Here is a 17,377-nt window from a genome sequence, read left to right on the forward strand (position 1 = left end):
TTTTTCTCTTTTGGTCTTGTGGTAATTATTGAAACCTCAGTTCACGAGTTGCTCCTTGTTTTGCATGACTACCCTACGCACTCACAGAGTTCCAGAAACAGCTGAGTGAGCTTGATAAAACCATGTTTCCACTTATTTAGATCCTATTTAATTGCTTTTAACAATGTTTCGTAGTTTTCAGAATGGAAGTTTTGTAGTTCTTCTGTTAAACTTATTCCTAAGCATTTTATTGTTTTTTTTGTTTAACGCCATAGAGTCGTTTTCTTAACTTTACTTACGGATTGTTCGTTGCAAGTGTGTAGAATTAGAAGTGATTTCTGCACACTGATCTTGTGTCCGGCAATCTTCCTGGACTGACTTATTAGTTGTAATAATTTTGGGTGGATACCTTAGGGTTTTCTATATTCAAGAGGATGCCATCCGGGAAGAGAAATTGTTTCACTTCTTACTTTCCAGTCTGGATGTGGTCCTTGTCTTTACTCTCACCATCATCGTCCTCCCTCACATCAGAATTTCTATGGAGACAGGAAGATTTTCATTTCAAGTGTCCTTGTTACTGGGCCCTTTCCAGATTCTTGGACAGCAATACCCTAGACAAGAATATCGCTTCCACAGGGCTCTTGAGCAAAGCTTTTTATTAAAGGAGACAGCTTGTGCACAAGGAAGACGGCGGAAGAAAGAGTGCCAGCTCCCTGAGCAGAGGGGTGAGTTGCTTTCATAACCAAAGGGAGGTTTTGTCTCTTGATCACTGGTAATTTTCAGAAATCGTCAGAATTCTTGGATCAGCAGCCATGGTGGCTATCTATCGGGAATAGGGACTGCTTTTGTGAGGGGAAAGAAGTGAATGACAATTTTCTGCAAGAAAGCACAGGAACAGATAAGGTTAAAATTCTTAATTGAGCTTCTTGTCTTGTGGCAACTAGGTATACTTGTGAGTGTAACAGAGACAAAGTTAATCTTTTACTCTTGGGAGCCTGGCTTTTGTCTCTGGGACTCAGGCCCCCAGGGCCTTTGTTCTTTAGTTTCAGGGCCTGTTTTGCCCAAGGTCATTCCCCTGGTCCTTTTCTAAAATGGCCAAGCAGCCCCAAACGCATGAGGATAAAAGGCTAGCCTCTCCCTTGGAGAGGCTGGAGTCAGAGAAATGTAGTGAGAAGAAAACCCGACTAGGACCCATATACACACACACCATAACTGCACGGAGCCATTCAGCTATGTGATGTGTTGCTGACACGTCTGCTGAGACAGGACAGGCCTCGAAGGCAGGAACTGGGGCTGCTCAGGGGTATCCCCAGCATTGACACAGCGCATGGCCCATGGAAGGAACTCAGTACACACTGCAGGAGTGAAGGGATGAGTAAGTGACGAAAACTTTATTAGTGTACACAGATACCTTAAAAATACTTCATTTGTAAATAACTTCAAATGTACAGAAATGTTTCAAGAATCAGAATAATACAGAGAATACTTGTGTACCCTTTCCTTTACCCACATTCTCCTATTGCTAATATTTTGCCCCATTAGCTTTATTTTTTTTTAATAAATAAATTTACTTATTTATTTATTTATTCATTTTTGGCTGCATTGGGTCTTCGTTGCTACATGCGGGCTTTCTCTAGTTGTGGCGAGTGGGGGCTATTCTTTGTTGCAGTGTGCGGGCTTCTCATTGCGGTGGCTTCCCTTGTTGCGGAGCACGGGCCCTAGGCATGCGGGCTTCAGTAGTTGCAGCATGCAGGCTCAGTAGTTGTGGCTCATGGGCTCTAGAGCACAGGTTCAGTAGTTGTGGCACACGGGCTTAGTTGATCCGCGGCACGTGGGATCTTCCTGGACCAGGGCTTGAACCTGTGTCTCCTGCATTGGCAGGCAGATTCTTAACCACTGCACCACCAGGGAAGTCCTGATATTTCTATTTTGTTCATACATTGTTTTCTTGACTTTCTTCACATCTTCCTTTAGTTCTTCAACCATCTTTATGACAGTTGTTTTAAAGTCTTTATCTGGTAAATCTGCCACCAGGTCTTTTTCAGGAACTATTTCTCCTGGCTGTTTGTTTATTTATTTTGTCGAATGGGCCATACTGTCCTTTTTTTTTTTTTAATGCCTTGTGATTTTTTGTTGAAAAGTGGACATTTGAACCTAATAATGTGATACTTCTGGAAATCTGATTCCCTCTCTTCCCCAGAACTTGCTGGTTTTGATTTTGATTTTTTAGTTGTAGCTGTCTCTTTGTTGAGGATCAGCCTGAGGTGTAAACTTACAGTCCTGCCTGGTGGTTTTCTTTGTTTGTTTTGTTTTGTTATTTTGTTTCTGTTTTTATGTATTTATTTATTTTTTGGCTGTGTCGGGTCTTAGTTACGGCACCCAGGATCTTTCGTTGTAGTGCACGGGCATCTCTCTAGTTGTGGTGCGCAGGCTCTGTCATTGAGGCTTAGTTGCCCTGTGGCATGTGGGATCTTAGTTCCCTGACCAGGGATTGAACCAGCGTCCCCTTCATTGCAAGATGGGTTCTTAACCACTGGACCACCAGGGAAATCCCTTGTCTGTTGTTTTTTGAGTCTGCATTTTCCCTTGGTCATGCACGATGATTTTCTAATTTCTTCTGTATTGCAGGTGCTTTTGAATGTCTTATTTTTCAATGTCTGGCTCCCAAAATGGGGAAAAGAGAAAAATAAAGTAAGAAAAAAAGGCCTGGTCCTTTACATCCCCTGGAAGTCACTTCAGCCAGAGAGGGTGTGGCTTGCAACACTAGGTGGTGGAGCCACAATAGCCCTGCCTCTGGGTCTGCACCTGTGTGATCAGAAGCAGCAATCGGTGATTAGAGGGCAGATGTGCAGTATCTGAAGTACATGGTCCTCCCCTCTGCCCGGCTTCTGCCAACCTTGTACAAGGTGCTCCAAGAACACGTGAACAGCTGCCTGCCATGGCACTGAGAGGTAGGAGGAGGAATTAATATGCTACTAAGAGCTAAAATTGACTGAGATTAACCACCTTTTCTGTCCAAGCCTTTACTTGGAAGTTACAAGCCTCCAATAGACTCCAGAGTTCCAAAATATTTACAAGAGACAGATTTTGCCTGGGCAATTCTTGTCTAGGTGGGGAGACAAGTTTCTGGTGCTCGCTACCCCTCTAACTTTCCCAAATCCTTTTCCTTGTATGTGGCTTTTGAGAATTTGAATATAATACGTCTTTTGTAGATCTTTTTGGGTTTGTCATACTTTTAGTTCATTGAGGTTTTGAATATGCAGATTATGATTTCACCAAATTTCGGAAGTGTTTGGCCTTAATTTCTTCAAACATTCCTTTGCCCCTTCCTCTCTGTCTCTCTCTCTCTCTTTCTTCTGGGGTTCTCATAATGCATATATTGGTATATCTTGTGATGGCCCACGCATCCCTCAGGCTCTGAACATTTTCCCTCATGATTTTTTCTCTCTGCTCCTCAGACTGGATGGTTTCACTTGCTCTGTCTTTGTCTGCTGATTCTTTCTCTGCTCAGATCTGCCTGCTCAGATCTGGTTCTGATACCCCAGCGAACTTTTTATTTCAACTACGGTACACTTCATCTCCAGTATTTCTGTACAGTTCCTCTTCATAATTTATGTCTTTTTAGTAATAGTCTCCATTTGTTCATACATCATTCTCCTGGGCTTCTTTAGCTTTTGAAGCATATTTAAGACAATTGATTTAAAGTATTTGTCTAGTAAGTTGAATAGCTGAACTTTCTCAGGGACAATTTCTCGTAATTTCTTTTTCTCCTGTGAATGGGACATACTCTTTTCCTTCTTTGCATTCCTCGTCATTTTTTGTTGTTGTTGAAGACTGGATATTTTGAATATTATAACATGATAACTCTGAAAATCAGATTCTTCCCTCTCCCCAGAGTTTGTTGTTATTGATTGTGGAGAACTGACATTTTCTGTTTTGTGTGGGGTTTTTTGGTGACTTTTCAAAACTATTTTGTAAAAACTGTATTTCTTGCCATGTGCCATCACTGAACTCTCTGTTCTATTATCTCAGTGGACAGAAATTTTCATAAAAGCCCGGAGCCAAAAAGAAGAAGAAATAACCCTTCTCCCAGTCTTTGCAGATTGGATCTGCCCTGGGGTGCTCCTACAATGCTTGGCCAGGCCACCTAGGACTCTGCTTCATCTCCTGCTTATGCAGAGCCTACAGGTCAGCTAGACTTGTAGGCCTAGGATCCTATGAGATCCCTTCTGTGTATGCATCTGGCCCTGGGCATGTTCATTGTAGTCCAAATACCGTGGTATATGCTACAGTCCTTCAAAGCCCTTATTCCACCCAGTGTCTTCCTCCTCAGCCTCCTTCTTCCCAGGCCTTTTAGTATCTGCTGATATCCTTGTCCACTGACCCTTGCCCCAGATGGCTAAGGGGATTCTATGTCGTTGAATGCTTTTGACAGTCACTTCCTGAAAGTGGATTCAACCTGAGGGGGCGCAAAACCAAGCAAAACCTCAGCTCCAGTACCTTAGGGAACTGCCAAATTGGTTGAAACTTTCCAGCACAGTGTTTGAAAACAAAGTCCACATTGACCCCTGGCTCAGCATGTCACACCAGGAACATGGGCTACCATTTCCACAGCCACCTGTGTGCAGGGCAATGGGGGATGGTGGGTGGGAAGGAAAAGACACCACAATCCCCTCTTACTGAAACTTAACATTTTTTTTTTGCTTCATTAAACACTCCCCTGGTTGCTGTAAGCTCTTGGTTGGATTCCAGAGTTCCAAAATAAGTTAGTTCTGTCAGTTTTTGCTTAATGGTTGCTTTAGTGGAGGGACTAACCCCTTGAACTCCCTATACTTCTATTTTCTGTTGCTGTCTTGCTCTCTTCCTCTGCTTTTTCAAGACTTTTTAAATGAGTCACTTGTTTTGTTTCCAGTTACTTCCTATTGTGAATAGTGCTGTTAAAAACATCTGCAGAGAAACTGCATATTTTCCCCTTGGAAATGATTTCCTTGGAATTTATTCCCAGATGGGGAAATTCCAGGCCAAAGGAAAGAACAGCTGCCCAGCTCTTGTAAAATATTACCAATTGCTCTAGAAGGACTGGCTTGACTTACCATCCCGCCCACACCTCCAATCTGTCTTTGTTTTTCTCTTCAATCTGTTGGCAACTGTCTTATTTTTTATTTTTCTCACGTCTACTCTTTACTGACTGTCTAACATGTGCCAGGTGCCTTTATCTGCTATCTCTTTCTCTCTCTTTTTTTAATCTGCCATCTCTTAATGCATCTCCTCAAAGTAAGTATTTTCATTTTCTAATGAAGAAACTCAGAAAGTTCAAGTCTCTAGAGGTCACACAGCCAAAGGCAGATGAGGGCTCACTGGCCAGAACATTCCTTCATGTTCTATGAGCCCTGTGGCTCCCACACTGGGTGATGACCTGTATCAGGAATGAAAAAAATATACAGGTTCAAATTGAAACACAGAGGGAAGAGTCTTGGATGATGGTGTCAGTGGTGGTATAGTACTTCAATAGCCACAAATTCCTACATACCAACAGTTCAGCCAGGATAGCACACCCAGTCTCACAGACTAGATCTATAACAAAACCAGGTGGCAATGAAACTGTCATGAAGGTACGAGAACTCAGGAGGGAACAGTGCACCTACAAGCTCTTCCCGAGGAATCCAGCAGAACCTTTTTGGAGGATTAAAAATGGCGCTGAAGCCCTTTAAAATCCCTCCCACTGAGGGCTTATGTGATCTTTCCTTGAATTCAAGCGGGCCCTGTGACTGCTTTGCCCATTAGAACCCCAGAGAATGATGATAATGTTCCAATTTCTAGGCTCAGGCCAGCAGACCTTGCAGCTTCCCCTTCCTGTCTTGGAACACTCATTCCGGGGAAAGCTAGCTGCCAGTGTCACAGAGCAGACTACTCTAAGGAATGTGGAAAGGTAGTCATGTGAGAAGGCTGCATGGAGAGAGGTCAAGGCCTCAGCCCCTGGCGGTTGTAGCCATCCCAGCCCAGGTACCAGACAGGTGAGCCCAGGTGAGCAGCCTTCGGAGCATTCCAGCCCCAGCCACCATCTGACTACAACTGCATGAGAGACCCCATGGGAGCCACCCAAGTCCAGTCAATTCACAGAACCGTGACATGTAAACAATCGTTTTATGCCTCTATGTTTTGTGAAGGGCTGTTACACAGAAGCAGATAACCAGAACTGCCTTCCTACAGGAAGTGTGGTCCTAATACCAGCGGCACCAGCATCATCTGGGAGAGCGTGAGAAATTCAGATTCTCTGGGCTATACGCTGAGAATCTGAATCTGCACCGCAGCCTGACCTCCAGTCCCGTTTACACACCACGCTCCGTGCCGCCTGGCTGCTACTCGGAGCGGCACTTGGAGTAGACACCTGGGTGCCGCTGCTCTGGGGGTTTGTTTTTGTCCATTACTTGCACCCGAGTACATTCCTATTGCTACACACAGGGTGGTAGGGTTGGTTTTTGGTTTTTTTTTTTAAGTGAGAAATAATCTGCATACTGTAAACTCACTCATTTAAAGTATAAAGTGCAGTGGGTTTCAGTATATTCACAAGGTTGTGCAACCCTCCCCACAATCCAATTTCAGAGCGTTTTCATCATTCTCAAGAGAAGTTAGTCACTCCCACTGCTCTCTCCCCCAACCCCCACAATCCCAGACTCTGGCAGCCACTAATCTACTTTCTGTCTCTACGGATGTGCCTGTTCTGGACATTTCAGATAAATAAAATCATAAAATATGTTGCCTTTTATGTCTGTCTTCTTTCACTTAACATAATGTTTTCAAGATTAATGTTCATTTCGATGGTTTGCTAAAACTTTGCTCCTAAATAGCTGCATTCGTTCCCCCCTTCATGCTGCTATTGTCAAAAAGTTCATCTTTATACATTATGTGCCCATCCTCATGGATTTCTAACTATTGTTTGATGTAGTTGTCTTTTTCAGATAAGAAAATGGAGAGGAGTTACCAACCAAAAATGCAAGAATACTGGCTTCTGTATTTACCTGTGTAGCTACTCGGATGCAGAGCCGTGCAGAGAACAGTGGGGAATGACTGGGTCGCTGAGGGAGGGAAGCGCACGGCAAAGGGAAAACAGCTGCACACAGGGAAAATTCAGGACTGTCATCCCCGGTTGTGGAAACGTCTTTCCACCCTGGACTGAATGAGGAAGGTTGTCACCCTGGTGACCGCTGACACTTGGAGGGGTGGGCAGAGCCTGGTCACACCACTCGTGACACTCAGTCACTTGGGCCAGGAAGTCCCCTCTCTTGTTGGGAGCTCTGTTGCCCGACCCTGGCAGCACCCTGCCTGCAGCTGCTCCCCTCACTCCTCTCACACAACCACACCGTTGCCCCTGGACTTCTCCGCACTTGGAATGCCCCTCCCCCAAGCCCATCTGGTGCAAACCTAGTTATCCTCCAGTATCCTCCTCAGTGAAGCTTTCCCTGAGCTCCCAGCACAACCACAGGTCCCAGGACACACTGCCGTTGTACATATACTGTGCTGTTATGACTGGTTCTGGGTCTGGGTCCATCACTGGACTGGGGGCTCCTTTGGGGGAGGGCTGGGTCCAATTCAACCCTTGGCCCTCAACCCCCAGCACGGAGCTCAGCATAGCCTTCTGCAGGGGATTTATCCGTGCAGATAAATGTAGCCACAGCTCATTCCTTTTCATTACTGTATGAGGCCCCATGATATCAGACCATGATCTGTTTGTATGTTCCCCAAAGTCAGCTCATCATGGAGACCATGTCCATCCTTTTCGCTACAACACAGATTGCTGCCCAGGACATTCCTTTGCATGTATTCTTTTCTATTCACTGGGGTCTCCCTTCAGTGCTAAGTAACAGGGACATGAATAACAGTGGTGTAATAGACTGGACGATGCCCCCACAGAGATATCAAGTCTTCATCCCTGGAACCTGTAAATATTCCCTTGCTTGGAAAAAGGGTCTTGGCAGATATAATCAAGTTAAGGATGTTGAGATGAGGAAGTTTTCCTGGATCACATAGGTGGACCCTGAATGTAGTCACATATCCTTCTAAGCGAGAGGCAGGGGGAGATTCAACACACATACACACATAAGGCAGTGTGTAGACTGAGGCAGAGATTGCAGTGATGCAGCCCCTGAAGCTGGCAGAGGCCAGGAGCAGATTCTCCCTTAAAGCCTCTCTGGAGGGAGGGAGAGAGGCCCTGTTGACCCGACGTGGCCCAGCGATGCTGACTTCAAACTTCTGGCTTCCAGAACTGTGAGATAATAAAGGCCTGTTGCTGTAGGCCACCCCGCATGCGGCGATCCACAGGAAACACATAGAAACGGCTTGAACAAGACAGAAGTTGGTGTCTCCTACCTATCAGAGGCCAAGTGTGAACAGCCCAGGGCGGCCGTGGTGTCTCCACAGACAACCATGGCTCAGGCTGACTTCACTTTGTGCTCTCTCATCCCTACGGTGCATCCCTGACTTCATAATGCCAGAAGGCACGCCAGCACCACATCCCATTTCTAAGCAACAGAGAAGAAAGGGCGAAGGGCACCCAGGAGCTGTCATTTGAGAAAGCTTTCTAGAAACCATCATGTAACACTTGTGTTTCATCCCATTGACCAGAACTTATTCATGCGGCCTCCCCCGCCACCTAGGAAGTGAGAAGTGTAGGCTCTACTCCAGGTGACCAACTGACCAGCTGAAAATCAGGGGCTTTAAGATGGGAATAACAGATCCTGGGGTTGGCAACTAGCTATCTCTTTGTGCTATCTCCTTGCACCTGTCTTCATTTCACAACACCGTGCCTTATTTGTGTATTACTTTTCAATGTTTGAAGTGAAAAATGAAACCAAAAAAAGGTTAAAAAGTTTAAAAAATATCACCTTGCATTATTTGTGAATACATAAGGAAATGTCTGAATAAAAAGGAAAACAAAAACATTTTAAGTTTATAAAAATCACCACGTTATCTGTGTATTGAAAAAATGTTTGAGGGCTTCCCTAGTGGCGCAGTGGTTAAGAATCCGCCTGCCAATGCAGCAGACATGGGTTCAAGCCCTGGTCCAGGAAGATCCCACATGCCGCGGAGCAACTAAGCCCATGTGCCACAACTACTGAAGCCTGCGCTCTAGAGCCCGCGAGCCACAACTACTGAAGCCCACGTGCCTAGAGCCCTTGCTCCGCAACAAGAAGCCACCGCAGTGAGAAGCCAGTGCACCGTAACGAAGAGTAGCCCCTGCTCGCCGCAAACAGAGAAAGCCCGCGCGCAGCAACGAAGATTAAAATAAATAAATAAATAAATTTATTTTTTAAAAAAATCTTTGAAATGAATAGGTGAGGGAAGCTGGGGTGTGGTGACTCACTGCATCCAGAGCCGTCCCAGGGGAGCTGATTCTAGGAGAAAATATACTGAACACCCAGGACACCGCTGTGTGCAGCAGACATGATCTAACAGACTTCCTGGACCCCCACCACCACCAAAGTGACTGTCACACCAAAGCCAGCAGCAGGCTCCAGGGTGAGCGCCAGCTCAGAGCACAGGGAATGGCAGGCATTTTCCAAGAAACTTTCTGGGCACTGGATTGGGTTGAATAGTGCCCCCCTATTCATGTCCATCTGAAACCTCAAAATGTGACGTTATTTGGAAACGGTGTCTTTGCAGGTACTTAGTTAAGATTAAGTCATATTGGGGTGGGGAGCCCTAAATCCAGTATGACTGGTGTACTTAGAAGAAGAGGAGAGACACAGAGACACATACACAAAACCTCCCTGTGCCAAAAATAAATAAATAAATAAAGGACCTTCCTTGAGGCTTCAGAGGGAGAAGGACCCTGCCAACACCTTGGCTTCTGACTTTGAGCCTTCAGCACTGTAAGGGAATAAATTTCTGTTGCATTAGGCCCCCCAGTTGGGGCACTGTTTATGGCAGCCCAGGAAGCTAAGATGCTTCTCTGAGCCTGAGACACAGTTGTGAAGAAAGCTAAGATCCTGTCCTCAGAGCTCTCAGTCCAGGAGGGAGGCAGACCTGTACCAAAGCCCAGGAGGTTCTGGGGGTAAAGGGCTGAGACCCCTAACCCCTCTTCCTAACGTGGTCGGGAAAGTCCTATCGGAGGAGGTGCCCACCCAAGGCCTGGAAAGCTGAGCTCTCCTTTGGAGGGACACTTTCCCAGGTGGTGGCCAAGCTGATGCTCCTTTGTTGTCACCTCACCACCACCACCCCCCCCAACACACACACACAATTGCAGTTAAAGCGTCACAAACCCTCAACTCTTTCTGGGTCACCACACATGCCACGCTGCGCTGTGCCTCACCTGATCACAGTGATTGGGCTGCACGTCTGTCTCTCTCTAGGCTACAAGGACCAGGTCTTCCTGATTTTTCAATCATTCATGTTGCTTAGCAAAGTGCCTGGCATCAAATGGCTAACGTGGAAAAGACAGAAAGTACCCAGTGCAACTGGGCCTGTTGGGAGTGTAAATCGGCTAAACTGCGTTGGAAAGGGCCTGGCGGTCGGTATCCGCTGATGCTAAAAAGTCTGTACAACCTGTGTCCCAACAAGCCCATTCATACGTATACACCCAACAAAAATGTGTATGTATGTGTCTATCAAAACATATGTGAAAGGTTCCCAGCAGCATTATTTATCGATAAAGGCCCAAACCAGAAATCACCCAGATGCCCATCAGTAGTAAAACAGACAAATGAACGCAGGAACCACAGAAACCTGGGAAGTTAGCTCTGTTCACGCAAAAATACGACTACACACGACGACGTGGAGGAAGCTCACAAGAAGCCCAAACTGTAAAGTGGCACAAGTGTAAATGACAAACTGTGAGTCAGGACGGGGAGTGGAGGAGGAGTGGCTGGGAACAAGGGGGGCTCCTGAGGTCACAGTCTGCTTCCCGAGCTGGACGCTGGCCTCGCAGGCTTGTCCAGTTTGTGAGGATTTATCGACTGCATGATATGCTTTTCCGTGTATAGTTTATAATTCACTATAAAGTGTCAACAACAAATTGGCCCTTGCCATCTACCTCTGCAAGGATTAAATCATGTGCTCTGCAGCTGCTGACTTTCAACACCCCCCCATGAAAGGAATTCAGGGTGGAGAGCAGAAATGAGGCCTCTGTGCTCTGGGAAAAACTGGCAGAACAGGTCTTCAGAGAGTTAAATATTTTCAGGAGCTGATTTTATGAGCCCAGTTCTTGTATCTCCTCGGATCTAGAAAAGCACTAAAATCCTTCATGGTGACGACTGCTCCTCGTGACTAGCAGAAACCTGCTGCCGAATAATATGTGCTCGATTGCATGGACTCCCCTCCCCCCTTCGCCCAAATCACATCTATCCTGACCTGCCCCGCTGCCTCTCTGGAGCAGTTTCTCAGAGCTAACTGAAGTGCTGTCTCCCGGGCTGCAGTCCTCATTTTGCCCCCCAAAAAACTTAACTTGCAACCCTCATGTTGTGATTTTCTTTTTTTTTTTTTTTTGCTTTACGCGGGCCTCTCACTGTTGTGGCCTCTCCCGTTGCGGAGCACAGGCTCCGGACGCGCAGGCTCAGCGGCCATGTCTCACGGGCCCAGCCGCTCCGCGGCATGTGGGATCCTCCCGGACCGGGGCACGAACCCGTGTCCCCTGCATCGGCAGGCGGGCTCTCAACCACTGCGCCACAAGGGAAGCCCTGTGAATTTTTTTAGTTGACAGTTCTTATGGCAACCACGAAGGGATCCAGAATGGTCTTCTCTCCTTCACCGAAACTCTATGAGGAACCAGAGCTTTGGTACCAGCAGAGGCCCCTTGTGCCCATCTGCCACCTTGGAGAGTCCAGGTGAATCTGGGTGAGTCTCTCCTGGTTCTCAGATCTCCTGTATTGGTTGATGATCCTGAGTTTTATTTGGGGGTGTATAGCAGGTACCTGACCCCTCCCAGTTGAAAGATACTTGGGGGGGTGGGCCTGGATGAAAGATACCGGGGAATACCCACCCATGTGAAAGATACTGGGGTGCGGGGGGCTTGGTTGAAAGATACCAGGGTTTGCTCAGTTGTAGAAGACAGAGTGGCCTGCGTTGAGTAGTTAGATAAGAGGCTGATCTGACGCTTTTCCTCAATTTGGCCGCCTTAATAGAATTTGTTGGGATAAAAGTGAAGATATGGCCTTCCCTGGTGGCACAGTGGTTGAGAGTCTGCCTGCCGATGCAGGGGACACGAGTTCGTGCCCCGGTTCGGGAAGATCCCACATGCCGCGGAGCGGCTGGTCCCGTGAGCCATGGCCACTGAACCTGCGCGTCCGGAGCCTGTGCTCCACAACGGGAGAGGCCACAACAGTGAGAGGCCCGCGTACAGCAAAAAAAAAAAAAAAAAAAAAAAAGTGAAGATATTACACTAGAGCTTTGCTCCGAAGAAAAGGGGCAAGACTCCTCCCGGCTGGTCACGGCTTGGAGGCAGAGTCCTCATACCGTGCAGTGGTCCCATAGGGAAGCCCACTCATTAATTAAAACATTTGCTCATCCAGGGGTCGCAGATAAGAATCGGCCATTCAGCGAGCACCTGAGGTGGTCTTGGACCACCAAAAGGAGAAACTGAGACATGTAGGAGGGCTGAAACGACTCTGGGGGGGATGCCTAGTGGAGTTGAGCTCACAAGCAGCACACTGGCAGCCACACAGTTGCACTAGTAAATTTTATCCCTAACAAATTCTACTTTAAAATGGGGAATAGGGGACTTCCCTGCTGGCGCAGTGGTTAAGACTCCAGGCTCCCAATGCATGGGGGCTCGGGTTTCATCCCTGGTCAGAGAACTTGATCCCACATGCATGCCACAACTAAGAGTTCGCACGCCAGAACTAAGGAGCCGGCGAGCGGCAACTAAGGAGCCCGCCTGCCGCAACTAAGACCCAGTGCAACCAAATAAATAAATAATTTTTTAAAATATGGGAAATAGAGCCTCTCAAACACAGAAACAAGGGGCATCAGAAAGCCAGTCTCTGGCTAACACCTCAGCCAGGTTTATACATGCAAGTACCTACGTAATTAGGGAAATTATACTAAAGGAGATCTCAACATAAAATGGCCAAATTGGGGTTCTTCTGCTATCCCAAAATTGCTGTTTTGTGCACAGAATTAGAAAAAGCCGCCATAAGATCAAACAGATTGCATGGAATGCTTACTTTGATTGGTGTCTAGAAGCTTCTAAACAGGCTGCTGGCCCTCTGTCTCTGACTCGGTCTCTCCCTCTGCTCCTCCCACGTGGCCTCTTCTATCTGAATGGTCCAGATGCCATCTCCTTTTTCTCTCCCAACTCTTCTGCCTCCTGCCGCTGCCCTCTCCCCAGCAAAGGAGGACTAAAAAATCAGAAGTGATTATAGCTCCCTTTTAAAAATAAATTTATTTATTTTATTTATTTATTTTTGGCTGCACTCGGTCTTCGATGCTGCGCGCGGGCTTTTCTCTAGTTGCAGCGAGTGAGGGTTACTCTTCATTGCAGTGCGCGGGCATCTCACTGCGGTGGCTTCTCTTGTTGGGGAACGTGGGTTCTAGGCACACAAGCTTCAGTAGTTGTGGCTCGCGGGCTCAGTAGTTGTGGCTCGCGGGCTCTAGAGTGCAGGCTTAGTAGCCGTGGCGCACAGGCTTAGTTGCTCCGTGGCATGTGGGATCTTCCCGGACCAGGGCTCAAACCCGTGTCCCCTGCATTGGCAGGCGGATTCTTAACCACTGCACCACCAGGGAAGTCCTATAGCTCCCTTTAAGGAGAAACTCATTACAGGGAGAGGTGAGCCGTCCTTGGTGCTTACGTACACACCCTGAACCCAAGTAGAACTTAGAGTTTTGGCTAAGGAATTTCCCGATCCAAGTCAGGATTCATTGGGATTTGCTAAGGAATTTGAATTAACCATCCGGCCTACGAGCGGGTTTCCAGATCTATATCAATTAATCCAGCTGTTAGTTTCTGAAAGCCAAGCAAGGGAATGGATAGAGAAGGCAGGATGGAAACGCCCCTTAATGGATTTTGAATCACATAGTCCAGAGGCTTGCACTGAATACAAGGAATTAGCTCAGAAATTACTTGAATTTATCCCAGAGCTTTTTCCAAAAACCGTAGACTGGACAGAGATTCAACAGTGCAAGCAAAGATCGGATGAATGAATTCTGGGCTATTAGGAAATGTTTGAGGGGAAAAAAAAAAACTTTTAAGCAACATTCTGGCTTGACACCTGAGTCATTCTCTAACCACCAAGATGATCCTCTGCTTAACTCTGCCTTTCTAGAAGGCTTAGATGAGGATTTATCTACTCTAGCCAAAAACACAATCTAGGTTGGTCCATGTTACACACAAACGCCTTTGATACACTGGCTGACCAACCTTTGAAGACCATTAGAAAAAAAAAGGGAAAGAAAGAAAAGGGAGTATCTACGAAAATTATGAACCTTCAGTTGCGCCAATTAAGTACACGATGCCAGTCAAAGGTTAACCAACTCCTGTTTAATTCCCAACGGGTAGAGAAAGCTAGCTTGAAGGGAAAAAAAATCTCTTCAGAATTCTGGCCCTGAGGGAATGAGTTCTACTAGGAAAGCCTGATTTTCTCTCCCTGTGCCTTGAGACCAGAGCTCTCGGGATCACTTACCTTATCTAGACCATCTCTAATTCCTGAGACTGAGGGATAAAAAGGACAAAAAAAAAAAAAACTTTAAATTTTTTTCTTATTCCAAGTGTTGTTTATAAACTAGTGAGTTTTATATTGTAATATCTGACTCATGACTAAGTTTAGAAAATGCAGCTAGATTTCTTGTTGTGTCTGTCTGGATATATGTATGTCTTAGTATGTGTCTTTGTCTTTGGATAATATTGCTGTGGTTAATTTGTAAATAAGCTCTATTTAATTGGCTTAAAGAAAAGTAAGTGCTTACAAATCAAATAATTCTAAATGCAAGAGAAATTAAGCTAAATGAATTTCAGGTTCACGTGAACTGGGAAATAGTATTAAATTAATACCTGGTATTAATGTTTGTTTGTTGATCTAATTAATATAGATACGTCTTTAGAGTCATCAACATTATGGATAATACTTTATTGTGCCTCAGTTTAATATAAGCTAAATAAAATCTTGTTATATCTGTTACAAATTTGTCAGCAAGGAAAGTAATTTGATGTGAAAAAAACTTTTAAGGAAAGAAAATATAAATGAGATAAGAGCTTTTAGATAAACTCTATTAAGAATAATTATGCTTCTAAATTATGCTTCTAATAATTAGGCATCTAAAATAGTCTCTCCACCTGGTGTGATTCCATCCTGTGCACCTGTTCCCTGGAGCAGTAGTCTTTTTTCTCCGTCCGCCTTCTCTCCCACCTAAGTGCGTGCCACCAACCCATGGAAGATTCGATGGACATGGACATGAGCCCCCTGAGGCCCCAGAACTATCTTTTCTGTTGTGAACTAAAGGCCGACAAAGATGATCACCTTAAGGTGGATAATGATGAAAATGGGCACCAGTTATCTTCAAGAACGGTCAGTTTAGGGGCTGGCGCAAAGGATGAACTGCACATTGTCGAAGCAGAGGTGATGAATTATGAAGGCAGTCCAGTCAAAGTAACACTGGCAACTTTGAAAATGTCTGTGCAGCCAACCGATTCCCTTGGGGGCTTTGAAATAACACCACCTGTGGTCTGATGGTTGAAGTGTGGTTCAGGGCCTGTGCATATTAGTGGACAGCACTTAGTAGCTGTGGAGGAAGATGCAGAGTCAGAAGACAAAGAGGAGGAGGGTGTGACACTCCTAAGTATATCTGGAAAGCGTTCTGCCCCTGGAAGCGGTAGCAAGCTTCCACAGAAAAAAGTAAAACTTGCTGCTGATGAAGATGAAGATGATGATGAAGAGGACAATGATGATGATGACTTTGATGATGAGGAAGCTGAAGAAAAAGCTCCAGTAAAGAAATCTGTACGAGATACTCCAGCCAAAAGTTAACAAAAATCAAACCAGAATGGAAAAGACTCAAAACCATCAACACCAAGATCAAAAGGTCAAGAATCCTTCAAAAAACAGGAAAAAAACTCCTAAAATACCGAAAGGACCTAGCTCTTAGAAGACATTAAAGCAAAAATGCAAGCAAGTATAGAAAAAGGTGGTTCCCTTCCCAAAGTGGAAGCCAAATTCATCAATTATGTGAAGAACTGTTTCCAGATGACTGACCAGGAGGCTATTCAAGATCTCTGGCAGTGGAGGAAGTCTCTTTAAGAAAATACTTCAAACACTTTGTTAAAATTTCCCGTCTTATTTCATTTCTGTAACAGTTGCTATCTGGCTGTCCTTTCTAGAGTGCAGAGTGAGAACTTCCCCTACCGTGTCTGATAGTTGTCCAGGTTCCATTGCCAAGAATGTGCTGTCCAAAATGCCTGTTTAGTTTTTAAAGATGGGACTCCACCCTTTGCTTGGCTTTAAGTATGTATGGAATGTTATGACAGGACATAGTAGTAGTGGTGGTCACACAAATGGAAACGGTGGGGAGACAAAAATATACATGTGAAATAAACTCAGGGTTTTTTTTGTTTTTTGTTGTCTCTCCAGGCCCATCCACGCTCGGCGCCCCGCCCCAGATCCTACTCGCTGCTCAGAGGGATGTGGCCCCGGAGGCTTCAGGGCCCGGGGCCCATGGTCCCCTGGGCATACCCCTGCCCGCCCCTGCGGAGCTAAGCGCAGCTCAGCCGGGGCCCTGGCCGGCCTAAACTCAGTATTTTAATTAAAAAATAAAATAAGATAAAATAGTCTTTCCAGATTCTGGTAACTTGAAATTCTAGAACTGTGCTAAATTAAGTTAAGTGATGGAAGCTTATTGAATAGCTAGCATTCCCAAATAAAATAATATACCAAAACATTAATTACGGAATATTGGCTTCCTTTTACAGAGAAACAAAAGGTATTTAGGACTATCAATGAATATGTTTGGTGTCACGTTCTCTAAAGAAAGTAAATATTTTAAGAAAATATCACTGGTATTTATGTTCACTAATCTACAGAATGCCAATGTAAAGGACAGTTCATAATTGCTTACTTCTTAGTTTTCACAAGAAATTAAGGTTTTAAGAGCTGAGGATTCTAACTTAAACATGTACTTAAAGCTAATAGAAATAATAAATGAAACATTTCAGTCAACAGTAGGAAAGTAGGGTGTGTGTTTCCAGTAAAGAAGGGATGAAGAATGGAATTACATTTTATTAAGGGAAACGGAAGTAGGTCTGACTTACAGGTGGCTGTTTCTGAATGGGAAAATAAAATGCTGGATACAGAAAGTAAGGAAACGTTTGTGGAAAGTGGACCCCAAGAAAAGAGTTATGTGCATGGTCAGGATTGACTAAGGTTAAAATAAATTTAATTGAGTAGGGACTTCCCTGATGGCGCAGTGGTTAAGAATC

The 17,377-nt window shown here is 45.3% G+C and overlaps 1 protein-coding gene, 1 long non-coding RNA gene and 1 pseudogene across 6 annotated transcripts in view; 2 read left to right on the plus strand and 1 right to left on the minus strand.

The window, feature by feature from the left end:
* Positions 1-17,377, minus strand: part of SHMT1 (serine hydroxymethyltransferase 1) — a 60,467-nt gene that overhangs the window by 38,540 nt on the left and 4,550 nt on the right. The gene's annotated exons all lie outside the window — the stretch shown is intronic.
* Positions 11,117-16,727, plus strand: LOC137212787 (uncharacterized). The gene is made up of 2 exons (XR_010937622.1): positions 11,117-11,808; positions 16,533-16,727. It is a non-coding gene; the product is annotated as an uncharacterized lncRNA (long non-coding RNA).
* On the plus strand, positions 15,247-16,526 carry LOC137212784 (nucleophosmin pseudogene; annotated as a pseudogene).

This window comes from Pseudorca crassidens, chromosome 19 (genome assembly GCF_039906515.1).
Source record: "Pseudorca crassidens isolate mPseCra1 chromosome 19, mPseCra1.hap1, whole genome shotgun sequence".
NCBI classification, from domain to species: Eukaryota; Metazoa; Chordata; class Mammalia; order Artiodactyla; family Delphinidae; genus Pseudorca; species Pseudorca crassidens.